Source organism: Arachis hypogaea, chromosome 13 (genome assembly GCF_003086295.3).
Source record: "Arachis hypogaea cultivar Tifrunner chromosome 13, arahy.Tifrunner.gnm2.J5K5, whole genome shotgun sequence".
In the NCBI taxonomy this organism is placed as follows: Eukaryota; Viridiplantae; Streptophyta; class Magnoliopsida; order Fabales; family Fabaceae; genus Arachis; species Arachis hypogaea.
In genome coordinates this window covers 26,028,120-26,041,768 of record NC_092048.1, presented here as the reverse complement: position 1 = coordinate 26,041,768, position 13,649 = coordinate 26,028,120, and the positions used below count along the sequence as shown (strand labels likewise).

Sequence of the window (13,649 nt, the reverse complement as noted above, 5' to 3'; positions counted from 1 at the left end):
ACATAATATAACTAATTAAGCAGTTAGATAAGAAGCATCCATGCAATTCACATAACCTTAGCTTACTTAGCAGCTATGTCTTTCTTCATCCTTAAATATCCTTTCTCACCTAATGTTTCGCTAGCCAATTCTCGGCATAAATACAAATCTGAGTATAATAAATTTGACCTTTAGATTTGTATTTTTAAAATAATAAAAAAATTAAACACAAATCTAATCTTTAAATTTTTTGTATAAACACAAATCTGACCCTCAAATCTTTTTTATCTGTCCTCCACAATTTCGTGATACACCTTCATCTCTATAAACCTTTTTCAGTGTTTATGCATACAATATTTTCGTTTATGCAACTGATTAACATGAAAATTTTGTAAGCGTACACTAGAATGTCTGAGAATCTGAAGGGCATCCTTCAAAATAATAACATGCACACGCTCATTATATAATTGAAATAGTATGTTTTATGTTGAGTATATCTTATCGTTGAAGACTAGTTAAATGATATAAGCTCAAAGTACAGCATAGACATCAGTCACAGTACGCGCAAGTTAGTAATTTAAAATATGCAATTTACCCCAGGTCTCCTCCGAGGAGCGGGTAAAACAAAAATGGAAATGAAGGATTTGATGGGTACTTTTTTTTTTTGTTCACTTGATGGGTACTTATTTGAATGAGTTTTACGAGGATGTCTATGTTCATGAAGATTTTTGTTTTAGGCGAATGGTGGGAGGCTGGTTCCAATTGTGTCAGTAGTAGTTAATGTTTGTGCTAAGTTGAAGTATGGCACATCAGTTGTGTGGGTAATTAAGCAATGTAATTTGTAAATGTTATGATATACATATATCAATGTCCATGGTTTTAATAATCCATGATTTCTAACGATTCAAATTTCAATCTTGGATGGCTTTTGTTTTTCAAAATTGGTGGATTGATTTTACACATGTTCACTTTGGCCTCCCTATGTTTTGCCGCTTGTCTTTAATATCCCCTGTGTGCGTGTGTATCACAAAAAGATGAGGCAGAGAATGTGATTTTCACTTTTTCAGTGCCATGAGATTCAAGAAATCGGAGGCACCGATTTTTCTTTCGGTTATACAGTAGTGTCCAAAACTAATACTTACGGATTTATATTGTTTAATTTTTCTAAAAAAATTACAAATCCGACGGTCCGATTTATGTTTTAGAAAATGAACAAACTTTAATATTGAAATTGGACTCTTTGATATTTGTTTTCAAAAATAAAAAAAAATAAAAAATTGAAATCGGACCCTTCAATTTATAAATTATTTTTCCTCCTCAAACAAATCGGACAATCTGATTTGATTAATATCAATTTTAAAAAAAATAACTTCATATTAAAGTGTGACTGAGATATGCACATATTTATTTCGTTTACACTATAAACGAGATATACGCTAAGTTAAAACATTGTCACTGTAAACGAGATATATTACGACAAAATTCAATCAACTATAAAAGGATCTACAAACCATTGGTATTCTCCACAAACATCTCAATCCTTCTTCTCATCAATTTCTTCAAAAATTTAGTAGAAATATCAAGTGTTAGTGGTTTTTTTGAGTGTGAGAAACCTATTCTGTTGTGCACTTAGAGAGCAGATTCTTTGTCTAAGTTAAAGAGTCTGATATTGACGCACCTCGTCTATTCTGACTCGATAGCGATGAGCATGTGCACCTCATATTTGATATCCACAGAAGATTCATGGCTGAACAAATGATGGAGCTTTCTGCGAAGGTTTGTGATGTTGGTGGTGGTGGTTTTGGCATCTCGAATTTCGTCCAGGATGACTCACCTCTTGCACCACCACTCCTGCACTGTGCTAGACCAGCGGTAGACATGGACGTGTACGGTGAGGAGTTCGATGAAGAGTAAATTGTTGATAGAAACGAAAGTGGTTCTTCTAAAGATGATGACAAGGATGAGTTCGTACCAGAGACTCCGATTGGTGGATCAGTTCGATACCTTTTACCTACTCCGCAGCCAATTCCATAGTTATAAGTTGTACCCAGCCACTATGATATATTGGATTTGAACGTGATGCACGAGGTAACTCCATTTTTCAATATGGGTGATGATTACAACACAGACGGTAATTTGGAGTTTAGAGTTGGTCACATCTTTAGAAGCAGAGAGGCAATCATGCAAGGCGTGGAGAATTACAACATTCGAAAAAGTGTTGAGTACCGAGTTGTGGAGTCGGATCGGTTAAAGTACCATGTGCGTTGCAGACAATTCATTGATGATTGTCTTTGGAGTCTCAGTATCGCCTTCTGACAAAATTTCGGATATTGGCAAGCTTTACTTTGTATTTGAATGCATTATCTTATTTTGGTTAGAATTTTGACTGATGATATTTGAATTCGTTAGGGAGGTATGTTAGAATTTCCACCTATTCACATATGCAACAATCAAATTGTCTCACTCCATGCAATAAAAAATTTAATTACATAAATAGAAAGGACAAAAACCGTAAATGAAAATAGTTACCTCACTGCTAGAGAAAACTTCAAAATCTATTTCTAAGGTGGACACCACTAAAGAAAGCTATGGTATATCCACGAGACCAGGAGCGAAGTGCATCCAGCTATATCTATCGTATCTCGATGTGCTGCATAGTATAAATAGTGGTACGTTCATGTAAGCACTGCTAATCCCCAAGACAGACTGCGACACCTAGCGATGTCATCCAAAAGTGGCAACTATCTGATATGCACCTGATTGTTTGACTTCTCCGTCACTAGGTAACCCTTGATCAGCAACAAGATGTAACACCTCGTGTATTGACAGGGTGGCTGCATCTGCATTCGCTAGCATATGCCGGACTCGATTTCGAAGTCATGTCATCTTGATACTAAACGATTCCTTTCTCTGGACACCCTGCTGTTGAGCATGAGGAGGACTGGCATCTAGGAGCTCGTCTACGTACTCCCATGTCGGGCGCTGGTACCAAGTTTGGAAGTCACGCAAGCACCCATCCACTGGCTCTCCATGTGTGCGTAACCTAAGTGGTACGCAACGTCCTACAGGGTGATGGTGCACTCACCCCATGGCAGGTGAAAAGTGTGGGTCTTTGGATGTCATCGCTCCACGAACGCAGTGATTAGGGAGTTGTCAAATCCAAACCCAGCCTGCCTTAGGTAAGGGACAATGGTGTCCGGTGGTACAAGAGTGTGGCTCATCCGCCTAGATAGTAGTAAGCGAGGCCTCTGTTAAAATATGAAACCTTTTAATAGCAAATCTATTTCAATTGTAAAATCTTGGATTTCAAACTAAATTTTTAGCATATTCAAAATTAAAATTAAAAATATAAAATTCGACTAAAAAAAGTAAGATAACGTAATAAACAGTTAATTAATAAATTAAATTAAATTAATTAGTAAATTAATATTTACTAAAAATACATTCGACATCTAACAAATGTTAATAACTTGTCAAATAACCTATTTTATATTAGAAAAACATAATCTATTCTACCTATGTGTAACAACACCAAATCTATATAAGTGTCCTAACTATAATCACATATGCTTATTTATTTAAAAGATAAAAACAATAATACTGACCTGGAAGTCAATTGCTCCCACGATGTGCCAAGTAACATTTAGGTGGTTGATGTCATCGTCCCATGCATCTGCGCGCGCCATAACGTTGAAGTATCTCAAGAATATCAACAAAACGTGCGACAAAGAGAGAAATGAAGGTTGATAGGTATAGATAGTGACACTAGAGGCGCTGTGAACGAGTTACTTATATAGGCACGTCTAAATCTTATCTTATTTGCAGTGTAAACGAAATAAGTATGTACGTATCTCGTTTACAGCCACGCATCAAATCACGTGTATAAACGTGATATGTGTACTTGCTGACATGTCTTATCTCGTTTACAGTACTGTAAACGAGATATGCACATACTGTAAACGAAATAAGACATGCTGCACAAATCGATAAAAACGTTTCAAATAACTTATAATGTTTAATCCATATAAAAAAGTTAAATGTTATTTGCATACTAAAATCAATCATTATGTATTTGTGTTTAAATACATGTGTAATTTAATTTATTTTTAATATATATTTTGTATCTAAATACTTATTCTACCTTGGTGGCGAATTTTGGTGTGACCCTGGTATGGTTGAAAAAGAAAAAGCCATGTTTTGCAACCATGAATCAACTTGTTCATTTCACAACCACTTTGGTTAGCAGAATATTATCTAATGCATGCAGTTAACTATCATTGTGAGCGTCTAGTGTAGAACTCAATTTGGTCCCTCAAAAAACGAAATTGAACCTATTAATGGTTACACACAAATATTCTGTCAAAAGTTGATTCACGATTGTAAAACTCCAAACCCAAATTAAACATGTTCAAAACAGTGACCAAATTGATTATTGAATAAAAGCTTAATCGTATCTTATCTAAAAAAAATTCTAATACAAACGAGATGAAGTCTATTAAATTTCAAAATTAATTTAATTCTCATTTTTTCGTAAAATTCAAACAAACTAATTAATTTAGAAATAAAATTAATTTTCCAAATTTCCGAAGTTTGAAACTAATCCCCCTGCTGTGATTTGGTAGATTTAAATAGCGCTAGGTGTCACCAAAATTATATATAAACTAAGTTGTGTTTTTTCAACAAAGCATATTTATTTGCCTGTTTCATACTTGTATGAACCTATAATTTTAACACAATCTTTCATTTCATTCAACTCTCGTTGATCAATGCTAGTCTGCTAATGTTCCTGTTAGCATGAGATAACTAAACATTCCATTTTACCAAGGGTTTGGCAAAATACCCTATCTTAGGTTCATTTCCCTTTAGATTTTGATAAAGATCAAACTTTTATCCGGTAATCTATATCATTTATAACATACATGATTTAGGAGATATAATAAAATAAAATAAATTGGATTTCTATCTCCTACAAATGCAAAGAAAAGAATTAAAAGAAACTGGAGTCCCCTAGCAATAAATCAAGCATGTTTTCAGGAGTTAGAAGAGTTGTTCCACCAACAAGCAATTCTATGTCAGGTCTTCCGCTTTCAGCCAATGCCTCTTGAGCTTCACGAACCTTTGTGACAGAAAAGTAATAGATAGTATTATATTACTAATCCATGCCAACAAGGAGAAAGTTTTAAATAAAATGTTAAATACAGCAAACCAATGAAAATGTGGAAAATAAAAGGATTTGGATCCTCTTATGTTCAAAATGGCCATAACAAGATTATGTTTACATCCTGACCATTGATTGTTTATCGATGGTGGAGATGTGAACAGAACATTATTATGTTCATTTCAAAGATGAGAGAATCTAAATTCACATAAAAAAACCAGTCAGTTCAGAATATGGTATTTCATTTTACTACCATATTAAAAAGTGACCATCTTTTTTATTCACTACAAAAAGACAATAATAATAAACAGATCAGACCAGGGCAGTCTAGAAATTCACCTCGACTCCATTAATGCCCCCAATAACAAACACCAAAATGACATTTTGATCAGCAAGACTTGGTTTTGCCTGAAGTATTGTATTTAGCAGAACAATAAAGGCGGAAAGAATGAAAAATTAGATATAGAATATTTGAAGAACTGAACTACTAAAGCAAGAGTCATGCAAAAAGGGTAAGAAACACTAATCACCTGACCAAGGCCAAATCTGCCAAACCCGCTTTTAAACAGACGACCTACAGTGGATGAATGATATTCTAACCCTGGCACGTCATACTTGCCTAGCACCCTTGTTAGTAGCTTATAAAGTAATCCTTTCCCCATATAGGAATCCTCACTGAAATTGCCTTCCATGGTCAATGATCCATCCCTAAGTGGTATATTCTTTCTTTTCAGATTGGATAACTTATGAAGAAATTTGAACAAGTTATCCACCCTGTCGCGCAACTCCAACTTAAGTTGCACGTCACCATACGCTTGTTCATTTTTGCTGTCATCCTCAACATCTTCATCCCCCCATTCCCCCCACTGCTCATCATCAAAATCATCGATGTCTAGTTTTTCAGTATCTTTCTCCGATTTTGACTTGCATACATTTTTCTCAAGCTCTTCCTTATCCCATCTAGAAACTTGAGATTTGCAACTGATGGATTTTCAAGAAGGGCATCTACAACAGCATCTTTTAACAAGCGTTCCTCCTGCCAAGAAAATGGGCCTTCAGAACTAGATGATGGAAAATTTTCACCGGCCAATATATATCCAACAATCATCAACAGAATTGCATCTTGCAAAGAAAGTAACCCTTTTGACATCTCACTTTTCCCTTTATTTACTTGAGATCCCAACAGAGCACTCTTATTGATGAGATCACCAATTTGAGCAGCAAGACTTTGACTGGTTTCCCCTGAACTCACACTCAGAATCTTCTCTGCACTGCTAAATGCATCCCACTTGGTACAATTTGATTCTTCAAGTGCAAACAATGTGGCTGAAGCAATTTGGATAATTGCTTTATTCTTCAGCAAAGATGATTGGCTCCCAGTCAATGCTTTGATCATAGCTTGTAGCTCAGGTTTTGTAACAAAACCAGGACGGGATTTCACATTTACAGTAATGTTTTCCCTGCGCAGAGTTTCTTGTAGCCATTTCTTTACTAGTAAGCCCCCATCTTTTGTTCTTCTATCCAGTATAGCTTCCAAAAATGGGGTTCCACGGAAAGTTTCAGAGGAAACAAAAGATCCAATGAGTATTTCTGCACTAGAGTGACTCTCTTTTTCATGAATTTTCTGACTAAGATTAATCAAACCTGTAACCTGAGAATCAGAATCACCAGAGTTCCAACCACATAGAAAAGCTTCAACACTTTCTAAAAGCCGAAAGTTGTTTATTTGCCAATCTTCATCATTAAGGATCTTTGTAAGTGGTATCTGAGCATCTAAAGGAGCACGTTGCAGGTACGAAGAACCAAGTTTGAGCTGGAGCCCTGAACCTTTACCTTGGGTATTGGAAATTCGATTCCTTCGGGGCAAAGAAGAGAACATACGGTCAAATAGTGAGTCACCATGACAGCAAGGAGTAAGGAGATCAAGTGTGCGATCAATGAGTAACAGTCCTGCTGACCGTTTACGGCGGCCTACATCGTAAAGACTTGACATGTCAGTCAAAATTTTTCCAACAGTTTTTGACATATCCCCAAGGGAGAAAATTTCCATTTTCAAGTCCATCTACATCATAAACAAAAGAAACAGCCAATGTAACATTAGAGGAGGAATTGAATAATAATAATAATAATAATAATAATAATAATAATAAAAATAAAAATAAAAAACAAAACAAAACAAACCAAACCAGAGGTACTCATCGAGGAGAGAGTTACCAACATTCTTAATAATACAAAAGCAATGGCAACAGCAGTCTTCTCTCATTTAATAGGGTTAATTACAATGATCAAACAACATTGTATTATTAAAAACCAAATGTTTGAAATGGTCATTAAGAGCAAGGTATATTACATATTTACATAGGCAACATACATAGTAATTAAAATTTATTTTAATATTTTTTATTATTTTATTTTATTTACATACTTTTTAAATGGATCTATAGGTACCCCAGTAAGATGGTAGGATGCTGGCATGCAACAGATCTATCACTCATGATGTACAAGATTGCAATAGGGACAGAACTCGGGGTGAAGCATATAATATAAGAATCCAGTGAATAGAAAAAGAAATGCAGAAATCAAGTCACCAGAGGTAGGCAAACATTTCAGCAAAAGTGTGAGCCACTATTTACCTTGGCCGCCAAATGGTAGAGAAAGTGTGCTGTGAGAGTTGCACCTGGAGGCACATCATCTGTATCAGAAAGCATACCAGTACTTAAGGGAGGAAAACCAGGACCAATGGAATCCTCATGGTCAGATGATAAGTGTGCTTCAGCCACCAATCCTTCTGAAGGTAGAACAAATACTCTTGGTGATAAGGGACATAAAATCATTGGAAAATGATGAACAGAAACATCCAATTTAAACACTGCATCTTCAGTGGAGTCCAATGGAGTCTGTTCAAAAAATCTCTTCCACTTGAACTAGCTTCAAGATGAGGAACATCCTCTCCACTGGGAGAAAGTTTTGAACGTCCTCCGTCTTCAAATTTAATCTTTGCCTGGACTTTACTACCAAACTGCCTAGGTTTTGCCCCAGATTTCTTATTTAGTTCTTCATAATCTTGAACCAATAAGGATTCATATTCACGATAGGCATCTGGTCCCAGAGGTGAATCCGGAAACACCGAATGAGCTGCCTGCATTTTAACTATTATTAAAACATCTTTACCAAGCGAAAGAGAAAAAAGGTCCTGGAACAAAATAAATGTAATATTGCTATCCAAAAGGTCCTGGAACAAAATAAATGTAACATTGCAATCCAAGTGTTATATTTAGGAAAATTAAGAAAAAAACGTGATGCAAAAAATTAGGAAAAAAAATAAAAAACTTTTATTTTAAAAAGTTTACAATATAGATTAAAGCAACATAAAATAAATCACCAAGCTATTCTAAGTGCAAAAATCTCTGAAAAAATATATTCATAGAACAATATTAAAATTAGTAAAGCTTCAATAGAATGATAAACTATATGTTATAAAGAAAAAGAAAGAAAATTCACAAGTGAGAAGTTTTTCCAATATATAGTAAGATTAGTCCAATAATGAATTTATACTGAAGTAAAGATAGCAGTCCAAGAGCAGTAATTATGAATAAGCACCTCTGAGATAGATGTAAATATAACGCAGTGACGAACAACTTGATGTGCACTCAGGCAACGTAAAATACGATTGCATCACTTATAGGCGGATGTAATAACACAAATTTCCCCGCAGGATTAGAATGGAGTTCAATAGCCACTTAAACGAACCATAAATTAAAGTTGATTATAATTGATGAGGAGTGCTAAATTATACAGTACAAATATTTTTTGCACCGCATTAATTGAGTAGTGAGAAATGAGAAACGTATATAATACACATCATGACAAGCAACAGACACCAGAATTCATATAGCACAAAACTTGAAATTGGATCTCTGCTTGAAGGGATAAGGCTATATATCCTCTCAAACTGACCACAACTGAAAGCTTGCGCACTAGGCTGGCCATTTTTAAAGGATGGAAAGGTTAGGGATCAAATCCTATGACATCATTATATAAAATGTTAAAATATTCAATTCTCTATATTGAATGTTCAACAATTCAAACAAGATTTAAATGAATTTCCAGATCCCAAAAGGACACCGTCCATTTTCTGCAGGAGTTACATTTTTGACAAATGACAATACAGCATTATGCAGTCCAACCTGGTGAGTATTTGTTACCTTTTGTTACATAAGGCCAAAAGGAATAGGGGTTTTTAAATTTATTTGATAATTTCAATTCCCAATATCAAAAACTAAAAACAAAATTCTGAACCTAACATACACTGACCATTACTAGTAAGTCAGTTACAAATGTTAGTGACTTGCTTGTTTTTTATTGAAACCATATATCTTCCCATCAATTAATTGTTACTAAAAGTCTGTAACAAGTTTAGGTATGGAAATAATGAACTATAAGATTGGCCATCAGCCAGTAAATCTTCGATTTTATTTTATTTTTTTATAGATATATACTTTTTTTTATTTAAAAAAAAAAAAAGACTAGGTCCAGGTTTGATCCTCACTAACACACTCTTGGAGATTGAAGAGCCTCAATTCTAACTGGCTCCGAATTGGATTATTGGTCCCGCCGGTGTTGCCAACCAAAAAAAGGACTACATTTTCTGCCCTTTCAATGATTAATATAATGTGAAGCAGCTACTGTAAGTACACAAGAGTAATACAATGTTGATAAAATATGAAACTACTACATACCGCATCAAGTACTGACATACTTTCCAAACTGCAATAGCTGTGCTCCAAGATCAAGAAGTATAGGATATGCCCTATAAACTGGAAACTCTCTGTAGAACCAGCATCTAAATAAACAATAGCATCTTCCACATGCTCTGATATCTGAAATAAACACGTATTGCAAGACAAAGCCAAAGTCATGGTGCAGCCCAAGATGCAAAATGCAATATTGGTGCACACTAGGTCCATGTACCGATCATTTTATTTCATGCTAACAAAAGGAAAATGAAAATTAGTTATATGATAACTCCATCACAAAGATAGGTCTAGAAGGTTTTTACAGGAGGTTCAAATAAGTTTTAGAAAACAAAAGGGTATCATCTGTATGCAGTCATCAGTTACAACATATGCCAACAAGACCAAGCTAATTACAACAAAACATACCTTATCACTTTAAACCAACAAAAATGCATGTGTGTTAATTGTGAGTTCCTAAAAATGGTATTCAACTTAAATATTTGTGAATAAAGGTGGTTAAAAGGCACAATTGATGAAATTGGTTGAAAACACAAAAGCAAGGGCTCTATCAACAACATGAAATGGATATAACGATAAGAATTCATTGAATCTGTTCAAACATCTAGATTCCGTAATAAAATAGCAGCCTGCTTGAGACTTTCAGTCCAAAGCAATTTTCTTCTCTTTTATTTAGTTTTGCTATTGACGACCACAACGTCTGTGACCAAATGTTCCAGTAAGAAACAATATTGAATAACAACAAAAATTATCATGAAAAGTGATTTCAAGGCTAATGCAATTTCAGCAGCTTGATACAAGAAATATAGATTTCAATGAAATATAACCTAAAAATTAAATATAAAATGAGTTTTGCAACAACGTTTTGGCCTTATTGGATTATAGATTATTCCATTAACACACAAAGGTAAAGTGTCTCAGCTCTGATCGTAGCTCTGCATAAAAAATAAGTTCTTAGGACACTAAGACCGTTCAAAATCAATCAAAATTGAAAAAAAAATAATAAAATAGAATCTTCTAAAAGCAAAAAGTTTTAAGTTCTTGAAATTCAGAAGTGGACTAATTAAAAATCAAATTCAAATGACCAAGCAAACAGAAAATATAAAGATTATTAACCTGTTTGAGGAATCGGCAAGAATGATACATCAACAAGCTGTTCCTTTCCGATTCAGTAGATTAGCGGTATTTCTTCAGATGAGAACACAGGCCGAAAATTCAGAGCGTTATGATTTGTTAAGATTAGTATTCCTAAGCACCAAACTATTGGGTTAGCATTTCGAAGAGGAAACGGATCAGTACGTTGAGACTTTAGAGAGCAACTGAAATTGCAATGAGAAATTGAGATCTTAATCTTAGTTCTCAATTGGCAAAGGGACAGGCACCTAATAGGTCGAACATACCAGGAGCTGTTCTTGAGATTCGCAACCCAAAGAAGTATTCCCTTCGCAGTGACTCTGGAAAGAAATCCCACCAAAACAGCAAGTCTTCGTTCCTAAAGGAGTATATTCGATGTGCTCAAGAACTGAGAACCAAGGTTCTGAAAACCGGACCAGTCCATCGAAACCACTCTAGTCACTGGTTCACATAATTTATTGGTCTAACCGGTCTAACCGTAGTTCAACCGGAAAAACCGTTCCATAATAAATAACAAATAAATTATAAAATAAACATCCTAAAAGATCTTTCAAATTTAAAACCCTACATAAAAATATCACCAACTAAATGTAATTATCATAAAAATATGCAAAAACTTGCTGCAAATTTGTTGACAATTAACATAATTAGACTTCCATTAAAAATAGCTGGATTGAATTGCAGTGCACAAGTTAAAGATAAGAATATTGCCTTAATGTAGTGAGTCAAAAAGTAAAACAAAACAAGCCCTTTTAATTCTTTTACACTTGTAGGCTTCAATATAACCAAAACAGGCCCTGCTTTTGTCTGAATTGTACAAGATATGCCCATAAAGCTGTTATGACTTATGATAAGGAAGCAAATTGATGAGGGGAAAAATCAGCAATATAAAGACTTACATAGATCATATCTGGTTGTATCTATATTGTAAGTTGTATAAGACTGAAGGTTCGTTTAAATAACTAAGTTGCATGAGGTCATCCACTCCATCAAGAAATCAGGATTTGCTGATATTAAGCTTTCATCGTGCATTAAAACCTATAATTAACAAGGTTAAATATTGAAGTTAGTTAATCAGACCAAAAAAGAGCATTTCCCAGTTGTCTCACTGAGTCAACTAGATGGAACAAACATCACTGTGTACTGTCGTAATTCTAGATCATATCTTACTTTCCCATCAGTGTGAAACAACAGACTCAGTTCCAGAAGATGTTATTATCTTCACCAGCTCCCAATTCCCATTTGAAAGTTGAAGCCAACACTGAACCTTCTGAAATAACAAACTTCAGAAGTAAGGGAAAGAAATAGAAAATTCTAAACTATCCATGTGTTATAATAATGAGAACAAAAAAACTCAATCTCTTGAACTCAATAGTTACATCAGTTATCCAACTAAATAATTGCATCACAGTTATCATAACTGATTTCAAAGCCTAGAAGCAAAGTGAAATTAAAACCATGAAGCATATAATAAATCAAAAGATCACCAATTGCAAATTTTTTATAAGAACAGAAGTTAGAACAATGAAAAATGAAGAAAGATTAACAGTTTTCAACCCAATTTTAACAAAGCTCATCACAATGATTAACAACAACAAAAAGCACTGAAGGAACAGTGAATCAGTAACATAGGCAGTGCAAATTCAAGAAACTTTAATAAAATTTAACTACAGAAACAGACAGTAAAGCAGTAATAGAGTTATCAATTTAAAATTTATCATCAAATACAATCAGTGAGCAAAGCCAATCAACCAAACACTGACTGAGCATTCTGTTCTGATCTGGACTGGGAAGCAACAAATTTAACAAATCCTAGTTCAGTCACGATTTGCAGCAACATTTAGATCAGCAACAAGGCAAATTTATTGATTAGCAATTCAGCAACATGCAAAAATACAGGGAGAAGGGAAATCTGAAAAAGAGAGAACAGGGAAGCGATGGTGCAGGGACTCACCAACGGTCGACGGCGAGTCGGCGACCACCACGGAAGGCGACGAAGCAAGAGACAACCCCACGAGTTGCTTCTGCCGCCGGCGACGAGACAGACGAACCACGAGATGCTAGCAGTGTGACTGAGACGAGACTCGAGTGAGACTGAGAGGCAACCAACACGCACAGCTCGAGCACTCACTGGCGAAGGGAGGCGCGAGCAGCCGAGCACAGAGGAGAGAGGCGAGACGCGAGCAAACGACGCGGAGGATCCAGCGAGAGGACCGATAGCACGAAGACGGAAGTTCTTGAGTGCGACGGACGGTGGCAGCAGTCTCTCACTCCGACAGACGGCGACAACGATTGGTGGTGGCTAGGGTTTGCTTTCTTTGGTGGAGGTGGAGGAAGAGAGAAGGGGGAGGGGAGGGGATAACGCGTGCAATCCTCTTTTTTTCCTCTTTCAAGGAAGGAAACCACGTCGTTTTCTATAAACCGGCCGCGTTCAACGGTTCGTCCCAATTCTTAAAATAGTGGTTTTTATTAATAAACCGAACCGCTAAACTATCGGTTTGCGGTCAGACTGATTTGACCGGCTGGTCTGATCTGGTTTTCAGAATCATGCTGATTGCTGAGAACACACGGATGCTGGATAAACTGGAGTTCAATTCATAACGTAACCAGAAATATCAATATCT

At 35.4% G+C, this 13,649-nt stretch overlaps 1 pseudogene; it reads right to left on the bottom strand.

Moving 5' to 3' along the window:
- Positions 1-4,701: 4,701 nt before the first annotated feature.
- LOC112733116 (sec1 family domain-containing protein MIP3-like) lies at positions 4,702-11,856 on the bottom strand (annotated as a pseudogene).
- Positions 11,857-13,649: the final 1,793 nt, after the last annotated feature.